This window comes from Cryptotermes secundus, unplaced genomic scaffold (genome assembly GCF_002891405.2).
Source record: "Cryptotermes secundus unplaced genomic scaffold, Csec_1.0 scaffold1064, whole genome shotgun sequence".
In the NCBI taxonomy this organism is placed as follows: domain Eukaryota; kingdom Metazoa; phylum Arthropoda; class Insecta; order Blattodea; family Kalotermitidae; genus Cryptotermes; species Cryptotermes secundus.
This window is the reverse complement of record NW_019720585.1, coordinates 548,566-561,706: the sequence shown is the minus strand read 5'-3', so window position 1 is coordinate 561,706 and position 13,141 is coordinate 548,566. Positions and strand designations below refer to the sequence as shown.

General features: G+C 42.1%; 1 long non-coding RNA gene across 1 annotated transcript in view; it reads right to left on the bottom strand.

The window, feature by feature from the left end:
- LOC117282761 overlaps nt 1-8,192 on the bottom strand; it is a 23,588-nt gene extending 15,396 nt beyond the window's left edge. The window contains exons 1-2 of the long non-coding RNA XR_004513617.1: nt 8,114-8,192; nt 7,263-7,372 (exon numbers count right to left, since the gene is read on the bottom strand). This is a non-coding gene — a long non-coding RNA (uncharacterized LOC117282761). The remainder of the gene's footprint in view (nt 1-7,262; nt 7,373-8,113) is intronic.
- Nucleotides 8,193-13,141: the final 4,949 nt, after the last annotated feature.

Here is a 13,141-nt window from a genome sequence, read left to right as displayed (position 1 = left end):
GAAACGTCGGTTAACATAACATCTACACGGTGCCACATCCCAGAAGACTACTTTCTTCATAGTCACCGCCGTGAAAACCTCAAATCTTACATTTCGACAAGGTTTGTATTCTAGGGGTCTGGTCCCCTACTTTCTGTTCTCTGGGCAATCCAGAAATAATATAAGAGACGGTGCCGAGTGAAAATATTTTTCGACCATTTGAAAAGCGACAGGGGACTAAAATCATTATTTTCCATTGTCTGAGAATAGGATGAGGCTTAATTCGCACCCCGTCATGTGAAATGGCTGCATACAAGCGTTTGACTACAACTGCCGCTTGGCAAGAAATTCTATTTTCTCTTACCCTGTTCATTATATTTCAGGCTCCTGCCCAGTACGAATTTAAATATGGCGTCAAGGATGAACACACACACGACATCAAGGAGCAGGCTGAGAAACGGGTAGGCGACAAGGTCGAAGGTTACTACAAGCTGCTGGAGGCAGATGGCACCACCCGTACAGTACACTACACCTCTGACAAACACACCGGGTTCCAGGCTCAAGTTGTGAGGTCCGGACACGCCATTCACCCCGCTGCTGCACCCGCCCAAAAGCTGGTAGCAGCTCCCGTCCTCACAGTCTCTAACTCAGCACCTGTTCTGAGTTATAGCAGTGGTCTGGGAGCTTACCATTGAGATTCGTGTCACGTTTCAAATTTAGCAGCTCCGGGAGCTTCGGAAATGTGTGACGTAGGCCGATCTACTCTTGATGTGATATATGTCACTCCATGTTTTCAGGAAACAATCAAGGCGTGTTTGAACTGCACAGTTCGAGGAATAAAATCGCAAAATATTGGAACTCTGGGATCTTTCAGTTCATGAGGGTACGACGAGTGATACATGTTCATGCTCATATTATCAAGTCACATTTATTAACAGACTGAAATCATGCATCATGAACGTCATTTCCTTTTTATATTCTGCTTTATATTTGCCAGTACAATTTAATGAGGCTGACTTCTAATGGTTGAATGAGCAACTGCAATCAACCAACATTGTTTTGATAAATTGTTTGAGTTGTCTGCAAAGTAGTTAATTTGTATGAAATATTAATTGTATTGATTTTATTTGCTGCAAATAAATAATTTTCGCATTATATAAGTAATTACTTCTTTTGCTAATATTAGTTTGCCAATTGCTCTAATATACTATGCAACATTTAACAAACAACCGATTAGAACAGTTCTCAACGTAATATATCTCTGAACAACGGGACACGTTTCAATTAGTAAATTTTATTATCCGAAAAACACCCGATTAATTCTTTATTCAGGATATTATATTATTATCTATCGGGTCATTGTTTTTCTTATTTCGAACACGTTTACAAACAATAAAATTACATATAAAAAGGGATATTATTTTAAGATATACGGATCGTATTAGCCTGAACGTTAAAATTAATTCATTCATCAATGGCTCTACAGCCCTTAGTTGGGCCCTGACCTCTTCTTCAGTTCCGTTATCTTTTTTACACAGACTGTAGGACTCCTTGAACGAGTGATCAGCTCGTCGCAAGGCCGCTACCTACACACAGGAAAACATAATGACAGAATAAAAGCACACAGATATCCATGCCTCGAGTGAGATTCGAACCCACGATTCCAGTGTCCGAAAGGGCGAAGACAGTGCATACCTTAGACCGAGCGGCCACTGTGATCGGCGAAGATTAAAATGCGTACACATATTTTATTGAAAACCGTTACGTTTTTGTTACAATATTCAAATTGAAATTATGATGTCTTGTACTGTACTCTTTTGTCATCAGTCGAATACCATCATCCATTTCGAAGGGTATTAAAGACGGAAATAATTTTGTCGCTTTTCTGTGATAATTGGAACTACTATATTAATATAACTCACCAATAAATTTTGGAAAATTTAATGCTGACGTCAAATTCGTTTTCCCTGTACAGTTGTTTTATATGACGTATTATAGTTCGGGTTTCTTTCTGTCAATGTTTATGAGGAACTGTTTAAGGTATGGGCGTCTAGGTCTCAGCTATACATTGCAACTCCCTCTACGATTTCTAGTTCCATTTGTATGAATCCAGCATTAGTCAAGGAAGCAACTCGTATCTTTCTTTCTTGGCGCACGTATGAGTTGATATAATTTATATGTAATTAAATGCTCCAATTTTCTTTGATATTTATGAATTACTCTCTTTTCCCGTGATAAATTCTACTGCACCCCACGGAAATCCTTTATTTAGTGGTGTAGGGCAAAGGCGGAATCAGCTTCATTATATCTGATTTTCTGGATATGGTCACTGTATTTTGTTAACAATGTTCTACCATTTCGACAGGCATGTAAGACTTATAGTAGTCTGAATACATTAGTAAAAATCGGTACTGTCACTCGGTAGCGTAGTTGGTTGAGACACTATTCTACAAGCCGGAAAGTCCCGGGTTGAAATCCCGATGAGGTCATTGAATTTTGTTTTCAGTTGACCTAATCCTTCCTGCCGCACTATGGCTGAACTGGGGTCGACTCATCCTCTAACAGAAATGAGTACCAGGAATTAAATAAATAATTTTCCTGGGGAGTAAAGCGCGGCCGGCGCGTAAGGCTGACAACCTTACCGCCATCTTTGAACCGATTGTCTAGATAATGTGGGACCCTCAACGTCTCACAACCCTATGGGCCTTCACGGCCTGTTAGAGGGACAGCTTTCCTTTTTTTTTTTTTCTCTCACAAGCAGTCATCTTGTTTCCTCTTGTACTTTTTTTTTTTTGGTCGTGGCCCACTTCTGACTTTCATTCAGTTCTGTGCCCCCCCTCATATTGTTTAATTATAATAAATGTAATATTGATTATTGATTTTATGACTGCCCTATTTCTAAATTTTTTGAAGATGTGGAAAATTTTAGAAGTCAATATTCATAAAAATTACTTTGAAAGCCATTCTACTTCAAATAAATATAAAACTGCTGAATCAATTCACAATATTTTTTCTTGTAGAGGGAGGGCATTCAAATTCTATTGAAAGCTAATAAGTTATCTGTAATGAAAGTTCAAGTTATTATGAAATGTAATGCTAAAGCACGAGTGTCGCGTCCGAGTGGGTAGCACTCCTGCTCCTTTCTTGCGAGATCCGGGCTTCAAATCCCGGCCTAGACAACTGGTTATTCTGACCACAACTTTTTGTAGTTCTCCGTACTCCCTGGAGCAAGACAGCGGTGAGATTGTCAGTCTTTGGAGCCGGCCGCCCTTTACCCCCGGGAATATTCTTGTAGTAGTTTCTGTCAGAGGCTGAGTCAACCTCCGGGTCGACAGTCATTTGACAAATGCAATGATTGGGAATCGAATCCGTGACCTTCCGGTTTGTAGCACAGTTCCCCAACCAACTAGGCTACAACGTCCATAGCTCTTGAAAGTAATATTCAAAACTGGAAATAAATTTATATTCACATTGCAGCCAAGTCTGCCATTTTGATTTCGAAATCATGTGATGGCTCTTTAGACATTGTCGTCCACAATGTACGGTAATTCTGTGCGGAAAATGCGTAGAAAGAAAACAGTACTATGGGACTAAACTTCCTATAGATTCATCCCATAAGAGCAGATTAGATTAGGATTATCAGTCAGTTATATGCTGCACGGCCGGTGATTGATTCCCACCATAGGTAAAAAAATTTTCTCTATACCACAGCGTCCAGACCCATGGGCGCCGAAGGCTCTTTCTTCATGAGTAAAGTGGTCGGGGCGTCAAGCTGACCACTCACCTCATTTTATTGCAGTTCAAAAATGGTAGAGTAGTACCTCCGCTCCCCCATACATCTTCATGACGTGGTGCTCAATTAAGCCCAGTGACAATTTTACTTTTTGCACTTTAGAACTAGGGTAGTTCTATGTAAAATTTGAGGCTTTCACGGCGGTGACTATGAAGAAAGCAGTCTTCTGGGATTTGGCACCGTGTATATGTGGTGTTAACCGACGTTTCGGAGGAACGTTGGTTAACACCACATATACACGGTGCCAAATCCCAGAAACCTGCTTTCTTCTTACGGTAGTTCTGTCAATACAGTGACTGTCTAAGAGTTTGGACGACCAGAATGGGCCCCCAGTAGAGGAAAAAAAACTATTTCCCTCTCTACCGCAAGCAGACCGACTACATAATCCGTCTAACCTCCTACTAAAAGGGTATTGTAGGTTTTTGCTCCTTGAAGTAAAGCGGCCGGAGTGAGAAGCTGAGATTAAAGATATATATAGCTCTCCGTCCAGACGTCCCATGCTTCTCAATGGAGTTGTTAATTAAGCTGAGGGCAAGCTTACCTTCACCTACACAGGAACACGTAACTACAGTCTCACATCACTTACTGCGGAATCAGGAACAAGCTATATTCACATAGCGCGTGACGAATGTGGCAGATGTTAAACACATTTCCTTTCCCTTTCTGTTGCCAGTTACGTCACACACTTGAACTTGGTGTACGCTAATGGAGATGAAATTTCTGTTACGCTTTCGCTGTTGTAAGTTTCCTTATACGTAATTACGTAGCAATATAACGTACAGTGCTGAATTGCCCAAAGGTCTTCTTCTAGGAGCAATGCGTTGTAGTCTGTTTCCTATGTCGAGGTGGAAATATGAGTTTCAGAACATGTAAATAGGAAAATTCATCCCTCTTCATCCAGAACAATTTCAATGAAGCCAGCAAACAAATGGATGGATTTTCTCAAGCCTTTTTGATGACCATAATTAGAACACAGTACAAGGGATATCTCAAAGTCCAATGGCAGTGCTTCTGTGCGAGATTGAAACCGTACGACAGGGCTGAGTTCCCCGGCCACACTCACGGCAACGTTGTGCTCGCAGTTATGTGTTCAAAATGGCCGTGTCGATTCAAAATCCCGCCAAATGTTAGGTTCGTGCAGTAATTCGATTTCTTCACGCGAAAGGAGAAACTGCTGCTGAAACTCATTGCCAACTTGTTTTTGTTTACGGTGAAGATGTTATGAAGTGGCAAAATGGTGTCGTGAATTTGAAGCAGAAAGAAATGATATTCATGATGAACTAAGGAGTGGAAGGCCATCCGTTGTCACTGATGAAATCGTCCAGAAACTGATGGAAACATTCGTGCTGACAGACGTTTAACCAACGCTGAACTTCATCAACAATGTCCAGTAGTGTCAAGAACTGCTCTCCATAGCTAAGAGAGCAGGAGAAGGATTTCTAGGACGCTGGAATAAAAAACTCGTTCCCAGGCTCACTAAGTTCATTGCGATCCATGGTGAGTATGTTGAAAAGTAAAGAAAGGTGTGTTGTAAAACGCTCTACAATGAATAAAGTAATTGCTTTACAACTATTTTCTGGACTATGAATCTTTACTTTCCAGATATATTTCGTGATGTGTAGCAATTTCACAAGTACATTCATGCATAACAACGCTTACCCGTCATGAATTACATAAAATTCCTAACGGCGAGAAAACCTCAAATCTTACACAACCTAATCTTTACTTTATGCATCATGTAATATAAACATTAAGGTTAATTGTTGTGTATGAAGCTATTAATTACTAAAATCACATAAAAACAAATAACAATACTGTGCAAATAACAGTCACTTTTTAATGACATGAAAGATGATGTGCGAATAGACACGCCATTTTGTGGGCTCCTGTCAACTGCGGGTTCAGGTATGGCATTAATAACCCGATCAGGTACGACATTAAGGGACAGGCTGAGAAACGTGACGATGACAAGGCAATTACAGCAGCCTATTGAAACCTGACGGAACCGCTCTTACCGCTGACAAACACACCAGGTTCAGTGATGTCATCAGATCCATGCAGACAGGTTCCTGCTGCTTCCGTTAAAGCGTGATGGGCCCAACCAAATGCTAACTCAGCTCACCCCAGATGAGCTAGTAATGTAGTGAGCTCGGGCCGCGCCATAGCTCAAGTGGTTAGTCGCTGGCTTCCCACCGCGGCGGCCCGGGTTCCCTCCTGGGTCTGGTCAAGTGATATCTGTGGTGGACAAATTGGCGCTGGGGCAGGTTTTCTCCGAGTACTTCGGTTTCCCCTGCCAATTTTTATTCCACCATTTGCTCCACAATCACCCTTACCGATCATCTGGGGCTGGTACAATAGACCAGAAGAGGCTGCAGTACAAGGGACTTAGTCCCACCCCACTATCAAAAAAAATGGAGTGAGCTGTGTAAGCCTCCGCTCCAGAGTTTTTCCAATATCCTAAAAATCCTTAATTAACTTATCTCCGAAAGCCCGAATGTCTTTCAGTTCTCAAATTCTTTAATTTTTATCGAAGCTAACCCATTTCGATTATAGAGTCTTCTAACATACGAAACAGCCTTTGGACTGCCGTGACATAATCGACCACTGATTGTGTTTCCCTTGTGTACGCTGCCTAATTTCTTCCAGCAATGCATCCTCCATATCTAGTAGAAAAATCATCCTTCAAAGCTACCTTGAACTCATGTCACGCCGCCCATGTGTCCCTTCTATTCCTTAACCATATTAAGGCGATCTCGTAAACAACGGACGTAAAGCTGCTAACAATTTTTTCTCCGTGACTCGATGAATATTTTTAAGTTTCTCGATTCTTTCTGAACAGAGAGAGACGCTATCTGTTCTTCTTAATTTAATTCCCAATTAATTTACTTACCTCTTCTATCTGGCCTCCTTGTATCACCGGGAAGACAAACTTCTGTTTCGTCCTCATCCGACGAAGTTTTCTCACGTGCGGCCTCATTCTCTCATACGTGAGTCATTAGTCATTGTCTCATAGTAGCCATATTTCCATTTCCCTCCCTTGGACGCTGTGATCGTGGGTTCGAATCCCACTCAAGGCATGTATGTTTGGTGGGTGTATGTGTCTGTGTTGTCCTGTGTGTATGTAGCTGCCTTGCTACGGGCTGATCACTAATAAAAGGAGTCTTATCGTCTGTGAAAAATGATTACGGAACTGAATAAAGTCTTGGGCCCTGAATGCACTGGAAGAGCCATTGAAAAAAAAAGACCATATTTTGAACATTGCCCAAAAACATACCCCTTAAATGATTCTACATGGCTCGCTTATTCAGAGTATACGTACACGAAACGTTCGCCAACGCGATAAAACTTCAGGAAAATATAGCGTCCCTAAGGACTCCTACAAAAATAGACACAATCTTATCGACATTCAGTGATGAAAATAAGGAAAAAATCGATTTCGTGTCCTGTAACTTGCACATCTACGAGACTTCCAACTTTAAATGCTTCCTACCAACGTGTAGACGCATCTCGCTGTCTTGACAACCCTCTCGTTCACAGGACCATCACCCGCTGTTCCACTGTGATCCATAGGAGCTGCTACCATCACACGGCAGTTCGATTCTGTAACAACGTACCAGGCAGATTAACAAACAGCCCAGAATTGTACATCATACTTCCATCGGTGTTCTCTTCGAATCCCAAAGTGGGGAGTATTTAACTCTATTGGAGTTAGCTAATGGGACTACTGCCTCACAGAACCGTGACACACCAGTTCGAAGGGGAGGGGGTGGATGTAAACAAGAACCAGGAAATTCAATACTATTCTAAGGAGGGTTCCGGTAATTATGGGGAATGTTTGAGGACGCCTATTATGTGCAATGAGAATACTGATTTAAAGTTTCATAGCAACTCAATGTAACTTTATTATTTCAACAAAATTGCCAGAATGGTCTGAAGAACTATTTGGTTCCTTCAAACACAAATTAACATAACCTTTTTCTACCAAGTCCACAACAAGGAAAGAAAAAGTGTCTTGCCTTTTCTGCGCAAGTGCTCCCAGCCGTAAATCACATCGTAATTGATTTAATGAGTTAGGTCGGGAGTGGAAACTGCTTTCGGGAGGAATATTTTTCTTGTCCCTCGGATTTCGCGCCAGGTAGGACCGCCACACGACCACACAAAAGTTCCTTGTGTGGGCAACCCTTACTACTAAAGTAAGATAATGACGCTGTGCTTAATTGGTTACGCGCTATGTGCCATGAAGACATATGGGAAGTGGAGATATAGCTCCACCACTCTTGACCAATCCAAAATAAATATACTAAGACGGAGTGGATCTACTTCACCCTTGCTGATACGTACTTCGGTCCAAGCTCGATGTTGCCGTGTACGTTTCCTCCAACCTACCGAAGTCTTTCTTCTACGCACTGACGACTACTCGGCCTTCGTCTGTCGCTCGCGTCGCTCGCTCGCCTTCCGAGACCCACGGGTTCTCTTCAGGGCTCGGGAGACCCGTGCGCCATAGCTTCTGCACAGCTGACCTAGGTAAGCTGATATGACGTCAAGACCGTCAAGACATTGGCCGGAGGTTCGCTCGTAGATAAACAAGCCGACTACATGGCTGAGCCGAGTGCACAGATCCCCGCCATCATCTCCCCGTTCCCCCCCCCCCGTATATTAATCGAAATTAATTGCAGCATTTTTATCTTCGGTAGGTCTACCGCATTACAAGCTCCAGTGTGCTACATCACTAGCTACAGCTACCAGTCTACACAGTAATGCACACGCCCAACGTTCTCGTATTCGGTCGCGTCTCATAACTCTTCACTTTATACAATATACTCGCAGAAAAGAATTTTATGAAAGGCTGGAATTATTTTTACCTTTACGTTCGATTTAAACATTAAGTAAAGTGTGAATTGTATTTGAGAAGCCGGGATGGCGTAAAGGGTATAAAGACTGTCTACGGGCTGGACGATCGAGGGATCGGAGTTCGAGTCCCGGTAGGGTCAAGGATTTGCTCATCTCCACGTCATCCAGGCCGGCTTCTATTCAATGGGTACTGGTGGCTCTTTCTTCTGGGGGAAAGCAGCAGGGGCGTGAAGCTAACAACTCACTTCTAACTGGCGCTGAGGTCAAGAAAACGTGGATCTATACGTTCACTCCCCCATACGTTCTCATGGCGTAGTGCTTAATTAATTAAGCACATGGACAATTTTATTTATTCCTATTATAAATTATAATTTATTCATAAACTATTCCTATGTTCCATACACACTGCATCTGCGTTCTTCCAAAGTAACATTACGAAATTTATTCGCAAACCGATGTAGCCACTCTTAAGACCATGTATGCCATTTTAACTTGTAAAATACGACTAAATAATTTTGGACAGTATTCGACTGTATTATCGTACCAATTAGTTTATGCAATTATCGATCTTTTAGGCACTAGCTATGTCCCTCTTGGGAGGGACTGATTGATCGCAAGATTTATATCTACACAGCACGGTACAAACACAGGAAAACGAAGACACATATTCATGCTCCGAGTGAGATTCGAACCCATGATACAAATTTTCAATAGTTCGAAGGCACTATGATCTCGTAAGTCACTAATGTCTTGAAAAGTTGAATTATGATTTCTCCACCACTGTGTTCCCTTAACTTAATTATTCACTCTACGTGTACATCCCCACCCTTGGCACTACAGCCCCAGTGGGCCTAGGCCTACCTCCATGAACTTCTCCGTTCACTTCGGTTTTTCTAGATCTTACACATTCGGTAGGACTCCTTGGGCGGGTGATCAGCTCGTCACAAGGCCTCTACCTGTACACAAACACACAAATTAACATCCATGCCCTGAGTGGGATTCGAACCCACGATCCCGGTTTCCAAGCGAGCGAAGACAGTACATGCCTTAGACCCCTCAGTTACGGTGACCGGCAATTTATGAGACTAATATATAAGAATTCAGTTCGTATCTCACAGGAAACAGATCCGAGCCCACGTTCCCGGCTTCCGAGCGAGCGAAGACAGTAATGCCTTAGACCGCTCGGCTACGGTGACCGGCCTACGTGTACATATCTACACACTATCTAAGGAAAGAGATAATTCTATTTCGGAAAATCATTCTGTTTCATGTGCTGAAAGTGTGAATTATTGCACAGCATACATTAGCCGTAACATGACTGTGCAGTACAAAGAAAACAATACATAATAGTACTGAAATTATGAGATAATAATCCGGACGTTACTATAAGCCCATGAGTGGCGTTTCAAAATACGAGATTCTGGACTACAGAAACAAACGAGAGGTGTTGCACTAAAATTACTGTGTTCGTATGATATTGACAACTACTATTATTATTGTCATTCGTGATTTTAAGAAAATGTAATATATGAGACAACCTTACACACCCTCTTGTGTATCTGTTCCTTTCTAATTCTGTACTAACTAGGAATTCACTTCATGTATTTGGACACATCAGAACTAGAGAATGCAACCTGTGCACTTTCACATTCTTAAAGTTTAACATCCTGCATGCTAAAATTTCTATCTACAGGAAAAACTGATTAAACACAAGAAAGATGGCGTAGAAGCACATAACCAGTAAAAGTGGAAGAAAACGTGTCGGAAAATATTAATATAATAACAGTAAAACCAATTGTTACATTCTAAAAGAAATAAACAGCACAGTAAGTCGGGGCAAGTTGCAAGTTAGGGAAAACAGCCAATTTCCTTACAGTTTCTTTGTTCGCCACTAGCTGAGTAACCACCAGCCTGCAAAGTAGTCGAATGTTTTCATGAACTTATCCATAATGTTATATTTTAGCGTCCTGTTGCACTGATTTATGTCCATGATTTATTCTGACCGTCTTACAGTGCATACATTTATTCATCTTACTCTTCTCTCTTGCACTACATGTTTCAGCACTAAAGTGCCATCTTCAGGTGCTTTTCGATGTACGTCGAACTACTTCATGGCATGCCCTGTTGTCTTTATACTAAAATAACTAAAATATATATTCGTCATATATATTGATAAATTTTAAATATTAAAAATATTAAAATTGTTCAGGATTTGTCATCCTTATGTCGTATTTCAATACGCGAGTCACACCTACCTTCTTCTATCGGAGTATTCTTCCTATTTTCATGTGTGTATTGTGCTTTGTGTTGTGTCTTGCTCCTGTGACTGCGTGTGTTATACTGCTGGGCCAGCAGTATATATGACGAATATGTATTTTAGTTATTTTAGTATAAAGACAACAGGGCATGCGATGAAGTATTTCGACGTACATTGAAAAGCACCTGAAGATGACACTTTTATGCTGAAACATGTAGTGCAAGAGAGAAGAGTAAGGTGAATAAATGTATGCACTGTAAGACGGTCAGAATAAATCATGAACTTATCCATGCTGAGAGACACAATGTACACGTTTCCTTTCCTCTTATGTTCAGCCATCTGCTCAAAAATTCTGTAAATATGTGCCATACATAACTGTGCAGTATGTACGTAACATCTAATGGCTTATCTGGTTGGCGTTTGGGTTGGAGAGTGGCGAAGAAGGTGTGACATCTTGGAAGTGAGTTTCGCTCACAAGAAACTGCAAGAACTGCGTACTCTAGTGGACGTCTCTGGAAACTGCGGGCGGTGCTGCCGTCCTGCGGCCAGCCAGGCTCATTTCAGGATAGTGGTGCTTAATTTAGGTGTGCAGGATTGCTTGCTTACTTGGACAGGCAATATCAAGCTTGGATTGCCGAATATTCAGACGCGAAAACGGAAATAGACTTATGAAGAAAGTTGTCTTCTGGGATCTGGCGCCGTGTATTCTTCGTTTTAACCGACGTTTCGGAGGAACATATCGCCTCCATCTTCAGGGTAGTTGAGTTGCGTGCGAATAGAGATAGCTGCTACAGCTATCTCCGAAACGTCGGTTAAAACGAAGAATACACGGCGCCAGATCCCAGAAGACGACATTCTTCATACTCATCGCCGTGAAAACCTCAAAACTTACACGGAAATAGACTTAGTTTGAACTTCCCTAGTTAAAATATGCCAACTTCTTGGAAATCCCCCAGCCTGAATAGCAATGGTGCCATTTGGATGCAACTGAGAGAAAGAGTGGACGCAGAGAAGAGTGTCCTCTGGAGAACATCGTCACGGCAAGGCGCTGTTTATAACCATGTTACGCCTGTATGCTGCGATACATCACGAGAAGTCGGATACAGTTCAGGTAGAGAGCAAGAAAGTAGAAGAGAAAGTTCCTACCCAAAGCAAAAGTAGGAAGAGAAGAGAGATAAAGACTATGAAGACGACAGCATCGTCAGCAAGAAAGAGGTCCCAGAGAAATCGAGGCCACTCCCAGTATACCAAAATTCACTGCCCGTGGCAAGTGGAAATTTCTTTGTTCCGCTGAGGACCATATCAATGAAAGGTAAGGAACCTACCAATGAAGGAAGCTCGTTCACACCTCACGAAAAAGGGAATCTGGACCAAGATAGGCTATCACCAATAATCCTCATCACTGAAGCTAACCTAATAAGCCTTCAGAAACAACTCAGAAGCGTTGCGAACGGGGCCTTCTTGTTCCGGAACAGAGCAACCGGTACGGGATCTCAACAAAAATATGGTTGACTCGAAAGCAATCCAGACTCTTCTGGCCTACAAGTGTCATCCCTACTTGACGTTCTACATAAAAACACAAAACCCCATCAAAGTTCTCATTAGGTACCTGCCAAACAACAATTCATCTGTGGCCCTCCAGGAGTTTCGCTATGAGGTCATCAGCTTCAAGCAGATGACTGCCACACGTCCTTCTCCGGAAGAGGATGCCACACGTATCCTCCTTCCCTTCTTCTTAATAACACTGGAGAAAAGCCAAAAATCATAAGACTCTTCAAATTCCCATATAATAAAATTATTAAAGTCATTCATTATTCATAAGTAATCTGTCAAGACGACAGGCCCACAGTCTCTTCCAAAACAGTTCCTCTACTTGATGCGATCTAGAGCTTTCTCCTTCAAATGAAAATATCCTCTTCTGTCCCCCAGGTCATCCAGCATTTTTCTACGTCTTCTTCTTCGTCTTCTGGTCACTTCTATCCGCCCCTCTATCTTTCCTTCAATATAAGTGAATAAATCCTAAACAGTGATGACAAAGTGCTATAATTGCCAGAGCTTCGGTCAAATTTGGGTGCACTTCCGGCAGCCTCCTCGCTGCCTCTGGTGTCGGTATACTCACCGCCACTGGGGATGTCCTGAGGAGGAGAATCCTGAAAGCGCACCTCCCGCTGCATTTGCAAGTTGAAAGACTGTAAACCGCCGCATGCTACAGAGGCTGCAGCCACGCAAAATGAGAATTGGAGAGGAGAAAAACCTACGGG